This window comes from Rhinolophus ferrumequinum, chromosome 4, assembly GCF_004115265.2.
Source record: "Rhinolophus ferrumequinum isolate MPI-CBG mRhiFer1 chromosome 4, mRhiFer1_v1.p, whole genome shotgun sequence".
Lineage (NCBI taxonomy): Eukaryota > Metazoa > Chordata > Mammalia > Chiroptera > Rhinolophidae > Rhinolophus > Rhinolophus ferrumequinum.
The window spans coordinates 23790275-23801930 of NC_046287.1; the positions used below are offsets into that span (position 1 = coordinate 23790275).

At 36.1% G+C, this 11656-nt stretch overlaps 1 pseudogene; it reads left to right on the forward strand.

The window, feature by feature from the left end:
• The first annotated feature begins 10520 nt into the window (after window positions 1-10520).
• LOC117021072 (sigma intracellular receptor 2-like) lies at window positions 10521-11029 on the forward strand (annotated as a pseudogene).
• Window positions 11030-11656: the final 627 nt, after the last annotated feature.

Genomic DNA, 11656 nt, shown 5'->3' on the forward strand with positions numbered 1-11656 from the left:
ATCTTTAAAACAAATATTTAACCATGTATTGCCATAATGAAAACACTTCTATGGTTGCTTCTAACACTAAAAGTCCAAACTCCCTAGCACTCGTTTTCACAGCATAATGCGATGTGTTCCCTGCCATCTTTACCTTCATGTGGTTCTCTCACTTATTCACTGCATGTCACACACTGGCTTTTCCTGTTTGTTTAAAACCAAGCTTCTTCTAGTCACATCATTCTCTCTGCTTGGAACTGTCTTTCTCCTCTTCTTCACCTGGCTCATTCCTTATCATCTTGCAAGTTGCTGACCTAGACCTTTTTCTTAGACCTTTTTCTCAGATGAGCAACCCTGTTTATTTCCATTATAGCACTGATTAAATTCTCAAGTTAGTTTTTATTATTTTAACTTGTTTATTGTCTTCTCACCATAAACTAAGTGAAAAGGGATATGTTAGCTGTCTTTTGTTTTTTCTTCATTTTTTTCCCTCAGAACTTACCAGAGTACCTGGGTCATAGGTTGTGCTCAAAAAATATTTGTTGAAAAAAATAAATCACATCTTCTGATATCCCAAAGCAAACAAATGTGTTCCTTTCACCAAGACTAACAATAGATGAAGCTGAATAACTCAATTTTAATTCATGAATTTTAATTACTTTCATTCTCCTCTTGTGTCTCCATTGTATATTAGTTTTCTTCAGTAATAGGTATTCTGTTTTCAGTATTAAATTTAAAGTGTCCCTTGTTTTAATTTAAAAAAGAAGTGCTACTTCATCTTTCTCACAGTTATTGTTAATCTGTTTATCTTATTATTACTGGTAACATTTTCTTACATCCCTTATCTGGTGTGGTATCCTAATTTCTGAATTATTTTCCTGTTTGTGAAATATTCTCTAGTGAAGACATACAGAAGTCAGGTGACTTGCTTTTAAATTCCAACTGGGTGATTTGGGAATAAATAATATAAGCTTGGGACTCAGTTGTTTTATCTGTTGACTTCAAGGTTGAATTGGAAAATCCCCAAGGTCCCTTCCAACTGAATTGTTCTAGAATGTTAAGACAAAGCAGGGAATGAGAGAGTTGCATGACTAATAAGGGCTAAAACTGAGCAGACATAAAAAAGATAATGAAACATAAATAACTAGCAGGACATTTTACTGATAGCCTTACCACTTCTAAGTCATCTAATAATATCTTGTATTTTATCACCCTGCATTACATTGTGGTTTAAAATATTGCAATGCTCAAATGTTAAGGTAGGTCTGCACCTCATTGCCAGCAACAGTAATAGCATTACATAGCACCTTTCATCTTAGGCTTTCAAATCACTTGGTAAACATCAATTAAATCTCAAAATGTCTCTATGCTAGTATTACTCTGCCCATTTAACAGATGTAAAAGTGAGCCATATTCTTGTTTAAGCCACAAACCAAAGCTTTCTCATTTTAAATCAGCAGACTTCCTTAAGTTAATAATTAATGCGATAGCAGAGACCTGGGGTTGAATTTAATGAATGAGAATTTCTATGTGCGGTATTGCCATGCCCTGGGTTTACAGAACTGTGTGTGGTGTCTGTGAATGTGTGTGGGTGGATATACAGTTTGTGAGTGGCTATGATTATAAGTGTATGTAGTCTGTGGGAAACACTGGAGCATATGAGTGTGTCTCTGACAGGTTTTGTTTTTTTCCCCCCTAATTTGTTTGCTAAAGTTTCTGAGCTGTATATAACACTTCAGGTATTCCCTTCACAATCCTTGATGCTCTTTTCTGGTATCGCTCCCATTTCTCCACAATTTTTTCTTTCTCTGCCACTTCATGCTCAGAGTTCTGTCTTTCAATATTAATTCTCACCTCTCATACTCCCTCTGGAGCTCCTGTGCTCCTCACCCTGCTTTTATTGACTCTCTACATCTTGTTAGTACCCATATCTATTCCTTCCGACAGCTTGACTCTCTTTGCTAAGTGTCTCCACTGATCACAGACCTCTCTCTACTTAGATGTCCCACCATTATTCTGCAACTCAGGATGTCTGAGAATGCACCTGTCAACTCACCACCTTCTTCCGTTTGCAACCTAAACCTCTTTTTCTACTTACTCTTCTTCATAGAGATTACCAACTATCCAGATGCCTAACACAGAAATCCAGAACTCATTCCCCATTTCTCCATTTCCCTCACCTTCTACACTCAAACAACCAGCAAGTCCTGCTAGCTAGTAGCGTTCTATTTCCAATTACTTCAATCTCTTGATCCCTCTTAATACTCCTGCCATAGCCTTGGAATAAGCCCAAGTTATCGGCTGCCTGTATATTGACAGAGGACTTCAAATCTATTCTTTGTTTTGATGTCATTGTGACTTTCATAAGACAATAAGCTGATCATGTCTATCCTGCATAAAGCCCTTCGGTGGACCCCCAGTCGCTTTACTATTAGAATCAAGTCAAATCCTTGACATGATTTTCTAGGTCCTACATTATCTGACTCCTGCAGACCACATCCATGATCATCAGTTACTATTTCTCTTTTCAAATTCCACCAACCATAATGATATTGAGATATCTTTCTCTCTCTCTGTAAATATATATTCAGTTCCTTGAACTTGCATGTTTCCTTTCACTCTGATTTTTCTATACACCCCCAACTCTTTGTTTGCCTAATCACTACCTCTCCTTTATATGTCATTTTCATTGGCTCAAAAGTCACTTTCCATAACAAGTCTGCCTGTTTTTCAAGGCAGTAATCTGCATGCTTTTGGAGCTCACTACGTATCACTTATCACACAGCCTTATTATTACCTTTATTTGTGTGATTTTTTTCCCCCTAGATTTTAAGTTTGGGGAAGGCAGAATAGTGGCTTTTTTTGGAACATTGCATCCTAGTGCTGGCATTGTTCCTCACACATAATAGATGCTTTGTAAATATTTATTGAACAGTTGACTAACTGAATCAGTGACCACACTGATCAGTGAGGTCACTCTTTTAGGAGAAACTCATGGCAACAGGGAAAATGGGTCAGACCCATGTTGCTCCTAACAAACTATAGAGCTCTAAATAACCCAGGAGCAGTAGGTCACGCACTCTAAACAGTATATTCTAGCAGAAAAATATTTATTATGTCCTTAAATTGCCTACTACATGCCAGATGTGACTATAGTGAGACTGATCTCATGTGTGGTTTACGAAAATAATCTTGGATTTGCAAGATTATTCCTGTTCATCAGTACATCCAGGCAGGAGAACGCCCTGCCCTAGTCCCGTGTACTCCTCCACACATGGTGAGAAAGCCGTGGACTGTGGGGATCATGTACAGGTACCAGCCTAGAAATTCCTACTCTGGCAAATTCCTATTCCTGGAGTCTGTCTTTTGAGTATTGACGTGGCCATGTTTGGGTCGGAAAGGTTACCAGAGGGCAAATATCTGAGGGAGATGAGAATTGAGTATTGACGTGAGGGTGGGACTTCCAAATTCATGCCATGGCAACTCATGGAACTGACCAGGGTGGGAAGAGAAGGGGGAGGCAGTTGGGGAGAGGTGTCAGAGATGGAAGTCAGCTATGGATCTCCAAGGGCTCTGCGGATTCTACTAAATTTGTATCTGGACATCCAGGTTGTTACGAAGAACATTTGTCAAGGTAGGAACATATATTTTACTTAATAGTTTGTCAACTTGCTTTACAGCCCTTAACTGTTTAAACGTCTGTTATATGAGACTCCAATTATACTTCTGCACAGGTTCACAATTCTTAGGGACGGGCCTGCTATTCAAAAAGACTTATTTTCTGGAAGATTTTTGGGTGTTGTAGGATAATGTGAAACTAATTATTTAGGAGTTCTTTAATTTCTTGATAATTGTCAGTAATATTTTATACCAAGAGTAAAATATGTTTCAGTTACACCTCAGCTCAAATCATGGTTTTCATAGTAATACAGAAAAACAATATTGCATAGGTTTTATCTGTTTTTTGAAATAATGATAACTAAAGTACTTCAGTAAAGTCCCTGATGCTAATTTTCATGGTAGGGTAGAGACTAAAGAGAATATGAATCATAGCCTAATTTCTGTTTTGTTTTGCTTTATTTGTAACTCTTTTTATAGGATTACCTGTTTCAACAGCTTATTACTATTTCAGAACTCCCTTCTTGATAAAAGGAAGCCAAGGTTACTATTATTTTGTATGAAATAGTATAATTTTGGTACAAGAATGTTCATATATATGTATATTTATTTGACAATACACATTTTTATAATTTATTGGGCACTTAGTAAGAAGTTTGCGAATATCAACTCACGGAGGCCTTACAACACTGAGGTAAGTATTATTATTATCCCCATTCTACAGACGAGAAGACATGGGCAAAAAATGCTTAGTAACTTGCTCAAACTCAAAAAGAAACATTGAATAAATTGCCAAGTGAAGACTCAAACACAGGTAGTCTAATCCAGTGATGTGACCCTAAGCAGTGCTCCATTACTGCCCCACGAGTGTTTATCGTCTTTTTTTTAATTTCAGTTTTATTGAATGATTACTTCTTAAGAAGATGGGTCATAGGTTTTTATTTAAAAACTAAAAGCATAAAAATATAATTTTAATGATTAAGTTATTAAAGGAGCAATTACTAACTGACTTGACAACTTAAAGGACCCTAAGTTTTGCATGTATAATTTAGATTTTTGAAAACTTTTAATATACTATGTTTTACCTTGCATGAATGTTATACTTTACATGTCCGAGGCAATACATTTTGATTAAGAAAAAGGACATGCTACCATATTGCTATATTTTTTGGGGAAAAACCACCTGAGTTACATTTGAAAGAATTCATCATACTAATATAATATATCTATACTTTCAGTTTCCCTTCTTAACCTGCCATTTTCAAACAGACATGATGGTTTTAGATATTTACAAATAGCAGCAGTCAGCAGGATAGGCAACTGAAGTTTATATCTGCAATGTAAATGAATGTCAATGTCCCGGATAAAGTGAGTCTACTTAGCTGAAGGAAACAAACCTGAATGACACAAGTAATACTGACATGCTATACCCTACAATATGTATGCCCATTTCTGTTAGAAATTGGGATAGCCCAAGTTTATCCTTGATAAGACAACTGTCTGTGCTGTGACGTGAGTTGCAAGTTTTCCATTTTAGCTGTCTCCATAACACTAATTACTTTATATTCCTATAAAGATTTAAAATAATGTTACACAACTTTTAAATATAATTTATCCTAAAAAAATAATCTGTAAAGACATGTAACAGTGGTTTACCTACTTGATTATGTAAAAAATTCCATTTCATATTATCTGACCTAATTTAACAAGCCAATAGCTAAAGAAAATATGGCGTGAATTTCCAATACAATCTAAATCGAGTGTCATAATCTATAGAGTAAGCGCTGTACTTGAATGTTAAGGAGGTTTCCATATTTTCTCCTAACACAAACACAGAAGAATATTATTTGGCCTAGATCGGTTCCTTTTATATAAATTAGACTGGAAAATTTCATCAGCTTTATTTAGAAATATCCACAAGAGAGATATTCTGATTATTGAGGTCACTGCTGTGACTACAGCAGTGACTTAAAAAACAGTCTCACAGTTAGGAAATTTATTACTGGAAGTAATTAAACTTAACCAAATTTAGGATAAATTATAAAGGCTACAAAAACTTTTGGGATTCTAAAATCAATACTACTTAAAGGATAAATAACAAAATATATTTTTATTGCAAAGGATCTTTAGTCAATAAGAATATTATAGTTGCATTGTTTTCCTCATAAAATGAGGGATTAATTTTTTCAGTGCTTGAGAAGGCATATGCTTAACCCACTCCTAATTAGAAATAGAACAAATAAATAGAGTTAATTTAAATGCAGGTGGTACCAGTTACACGCATACACACACACACACACACACACACACTCTCTCTCTCTCTCTCTCTCTCTCTCTCTCTCTCGACTAACAAACATCAGGTTTCCATCTTTTAATTTTGTCAACTAAACCCATTACAAACAAAACAAAACACAAAAAAATGATATATTCTTTTACCACCATTTCATTGGTGGTCAAAGGACACTGAACGTTAGTAAGAACAACACAATCTAAGAATATCGGATAGTTCTTACTAAAAAAGAACAACTGACAACTTTACACCTTTCTGGTTTTGTGAATTGGAAAATAGTATTTAATTCCCAGCTCTAAATAAAAATGTATTTATTCTTTCTTTTTCCTCCCTTTATTCATTTATTCATTCATTTGATTTACAAATAGAACATCTCTTATGTGTCAGGCCCCTTTGTGAACCAGGGATTCATAATGAACAAGAGAAGGAAAATTTTTGCCCTCACAGAGCTTATTTTTAGTGAAATCAGTTAGGAAATTATGTTGGTTCTAGCATCATTATATGTATTTCCAATATGTCTACTTTTCTATTTCTGCTGTCAGCACCACCATTTCCTGTCTGGTTTACTGCAATGCTTTCCTAACTTGCCTTCAGGATTTTATTTTGCAGCTACACCCTGGCCAAAGTCTAGCATTCTCAATGTAGCTGAAAGATCTGTTTAACCTGCAGCAGTCTCTCCCATGCTTAAAACCCCTGGTGCCTTCTCATTACATGTAGCCTTTCCATCCTACTGTAGCATCAAAGGAAATCTGGGCTCTCCCTACCTCTTCTAAATCTCCATCTCTAAAATCCAACCACAATGACTCCCTTTCTTTCTGTAAGTCTTACATTCCATACTTACTCCTACTTTAGGGCCTTACGTTAGCCTTTTTGCCATGTCTATAGGAAACAAAATATTACTACTAAAATGTTGCAGGAAAATAATGATTTTACATAAAAAGAAGTACAGTTGATCCATGAATGATGGAGGATTAGGGGTGCCAACCCCTGTGCAGTCAAAAATTTGTGTTACTTTTGGCTTCACAAAAACTTTACTAATAGACTACTGTTGACAAGAAGCCTTACCAATAACATACGTATAAACAGTTCATTAAAACATGTTTTTAATGTAATTATGCTATCTACTGTACTATATTCTTATAATAAACTAGATAAAAGAAAATGTTTATTAAGAAAATCATAGGGAAGAAAAAAGTGCTTTTACAGTATTTATTTTAAAAAGTCTGTGTGTAAGTGGACTCACACAGTTCAAACCCACATTGTTCAAGGGTCAACTGTAAATAGAAAGGGTGGTTTTGAGGCTGTTCATTTCAGTGTCTCATTAGGGGTACTTTTGGTACTTACATTCTAATTGGGAGAGAAAGACAACGCATGTGTAAGACATATAGTGTACAAAATACTAGTAGTCTTACGGAGAAAACTGAATCAAGACGGGACAGAGAAGGGAAGTGCATGTTCAACTTTAAGTAGTCACACAGCAGCTGCTCAATAAGTATTATTGTTGTCATTATTGTGATTTTATTATTGTTACTGAATGGGAAAATGAAGAGATGTCACAGATTTGTATTTCTCATCTCTTAAGTAGTGATGTCACTTTCCTAAGAATTCTAATAGAAAGGTGTCGTGACGTTGGGAATGCAAAGATATTAATACATGAGGGGGATCAGTCTTTCCCACACACACCTCCATCACTTTACGTCAACAGTGTCAAGACGTTGACCAAGGTAATAAACATTTCATTCCACTTTTATCCACCCCAGCCACATTTCTTCTTCTTCTATTTTCTTTCCTGCTCATGAATAATTGCCATCCTTGAATAGTATTCAAAAATAAAGAAAATGCTTCAAATGTGAGACAAAAATAAACAAAAACAAATTGGGGTTAGCCTCAAGGAATGTACTTTTTGACAAATAAGAATTCATTATCAAAAAGTGTGTCTCAGTGTGAACCCGTTTACATAATATAGAATAAATATTAAAATGAGATAAATATTTTACAGAAGGATTGAACAGGAAATTTCTTTTAAAATGTTTTCTCTCCTATCATGACTAAAATTTTAATGTAAAGATTATGCTTTCCCATAACTTTTGAAGGATATATCCATTGCATAAATTATAATCTTATGTCAATTTTTAAAGAATATTTCATAGGATTGCTGTTGGCAACCAAATTGCTGTTGAAACCTTTTGTGTCTACAGACAGGAAGACAGTGCACATGCAATTGTATTTGTATTTGATATTACACAATAACCAATTGCTAGTTTTTTCATATTTCTAAAGTAGTATAGCCAGCTTTTGTAGTTATTAAATCAATGATTTTAATTTTTCAAAATAATATTTTTCCCGTTTGACCTCCCCATATCCTGACTCAAACCCACAGACACACAAGTTTTCAATAATTTCCTCACTTCCACTTACCACATGTATCATGATTTTCCCCTAATTCATTGAATAAAAATTAATAAACATTAACAATATTTTACTGTGCATTTGCAGTGTTGTATCTGCCATATTTTTAAATGTTTTTATTTCAAAACCTTGGGGTTATTTAATGGCAATGAAATCTTCATTTGTCTTTTTAAAGAGTTTGTGTAGAAATAATTTTTAAAATCTAATATAATTTGATCATTTAAAAGTACGAATTAACAATGTGAAATTCCTTGTGTTCTTATATGTTCATTTTCCTTTTGAATAGCAAAACTCCCATTTCCTACCCTTACTACTGTATGTTAACACAGATTTAAAAATGTGTAGCTCTGTTAAAAAGACTTAAGCAAGCTGTAGTAATCAGAATTATAGGAAACCCTATTCACTTAGTCTTGGACATATTTCCTGGTTTCTGTAGTGTCTGATACTTTCCTTCAAATAATGTATCTTTCTGTCCTCTCTCTCTGCAAATTTACTTTCAAAGAAACTTTTAATTATTTCAATAGCTTCATTTTTACTTTCATTTTTTCTTTCAGACACTGCTTTCACTACCTGTCTTCCCAACTTCCCTCTTCGATGCCACATTTTGAAGTTCCCATTGGCTTACTTACCAAAAATAATAAGGAAAAGGGATGTTTTAGATTATGGTTTGTGGTGAGAGGATATCCCTGGATCAGTGCACATTGGATTTAACATGAAAATTGTATTTGGAGTCATTTGATTTCCAGAAATAACAAGCCTAAGTGCTTCAGTTTCTAATATTAATTAGTTTTCAACCCAGACAGTCTGGATAAATATATATTTACTACCTTGTAAAGAACTATCATAACAAGCCCTTAAGCATTATTTGAAAATTAATAAACTACAGTAGGAGGAAACCTTTTACTTTCCCATAGCAACATGAACTGAGTTATATTATTTTATTACGAAATTTCACTTTTCAATTATAGGTTTACTAAATTAAGAGGCTGGAAAAGCATAAAAAACAATTACTAGTTTCTTAACACTGTAGATGACTAATGCAATGAGTCCACTTTACTGTATGGAAACAGGTTTTTTTTTTTTTTTTGGAAGAAAATTCTTTCCTGAATCGCCTGAGAATAGGCCTTGATTCACAAATAAGTCTTGTTTCTATTATACTAATAGAATGTATACACACTTAAGTGGGGTTTTCTAACTCTTAACCACATTTCAAGTTTATATTTTTATTTTCTGAAAATGAAACTTGCAAGCAGAGAAATGTAATTGTTAAAAAAATCTACGAATATACAAGAGTAGTCTGGATTTGAGCTAAACAATTGCTGATGATGATTGTGTTAGATTTAAAAGACAAAATTGTGTATAAATCGGGTTACTTAGAAGAGAGTATGGAAGGCAAAAACCACTTAACCGAATTCTCACCATCGCAGGGTGAGGGGGGAGATTCAGTGTTAACACACACTGCCAGAAAGGGAAAACGTGATCTCTTTACTGCCAGACCCAGCGCTGTGGCTCTGAATCATCCAGAATGAAAACTTTGTTAGAGGACTGATGTCTGACTACGTGTAAATAGTGTGTGTATGTGTGTGTGTGTTTGTGTGTGTGTGTTAGAGCCTGAAGAAAGAGCAACGATTAAACTTTACAAAGACTCGTTGGAAAGGGTGAAGTGCAGAATTTGTGTTCTTCCGTTCCTGCCCTCTCACCTCAGCTTTAACTGCACCTATTCATTCTGTTGGTTTTTCATCATGGCATAATAGTGAAGAGCAAGAGCTTTGCCCCGACAGCTAGGATGCAAATTCTGGCTTCAACGCTTAACCAGCAGTGTGATAATGATCAGACCAGCTCCCTTAACCTATCTGTGACTCAGTTCCCTCACCTACAAAATGAAGATGATCTCCCAGGATTGTTGCAAGAATGAAATGAGTTATCAGGCATGAGTTTCTTAGAACAGCTCCCAACAAACACAAATCAGGATAGCAGGATCTGCAAATGACATTGATTGCAAACACGAAATTCTCATTCTACCAGATTTGGTTTGTATTCTTTAAAGTGCTTAAAAAATATTTACTGGCTTAAATCTTTAAATCATTTAATTGTAAAAAAGTGAAGAAGGGCATAAGTTAAAAAATAAAAATTGAGGAAAAATAAAGAGATGGAGGAGCCGAGTCCCACGTCTGCAGTCCCAGTGAGCGAAGCCCTCCTGCCCTGTAGATCCAATGAAAGGATGATGGGGACTCTGTGTTCCTGGTGTGGTCTGGAGTGGCTGCTGGGCCTGTCCCCATCACCCTGCTTCTGGACCTGCAGGTGGTGCTGCCGTGCAAACTCTACCCCATTGAGTTCAGAAACCTGTTCACGTGACACCCTAAGGACTTCAAAGACCCTCTGCTACAGGTGCCACCAACGTGGTTTAAGCCCTTTTTGCAAGCTTTGTTCCCGCTGCCATGCTTTCCCAGTGTCACATGTGCCTTCGTCAAAGGAGGCTGCAAGTGGACCGGCACCCCTGCAGTCTTCTACTCGGGTCACACCGTGACAATTCTCATTCCAGTTCTCTCCATGTTTCTATCTGAGGATTTCTCCAAAGCCAGTGGTTTCAAAGGACCAGGACCGAAGACTTTCCATGTATGACTAATCCTCATATCTATCTATGCTTCCTACTTTCTCATCCCTGGTATGCTTCTGCTTTTCATGTTGTGAAGCCTTTACTACAAATATGAGAAGAAAAGAAAGAAAAAATGAGAAAAATAACCATTGTCTCAGGGGAGAGATGCCCAGAAGGCAGTTTCCTCTTCGATCCAGTACGAGGAAAACTGCTCAGAACCCATGTCTTCAGTAGCACTTGAAACACACCAGCAGCAACACACAGCAGCAAGACACTGGCAGCAGCCTCATCCAACTGTCACCTTCCAAAAAGCGCTGGCACAAACAGACCGATCATCTGAGGCTGGCAGAGGGACACAGGCTAGGTTACAGGGAAGTGGTGCCAAATACCTCACAGCATGTCCCATTGCAGTTCCATTGCAGGATTACTGAACGTAAGACCGGAAAGTGGACAAACATCCAAGAAACATGGCCTGTTTGGCATGTTCATGAGTCATTTGACCCACAATATACATGTAACTAAACCTTCGACTCATGATTCTCTGTAGCATATCGCTAATCAGCAAAATGAATAGTGGGATGTGTCAGGCCATTTTAAAGATTGAAATTATGCCTCTTTAATGTTCATTGAAAACTGTACCATGTTTTCTTTCCCCCTGCAGGGAGGATGGGGGAAATAATCTGCAAGGGGTTTAAACTTAGCTTTCCTTAAGGTTCAGCCTGGCATGAATTTTAGTTAGAAACAGGTTAAACTGGAAGGTGTTT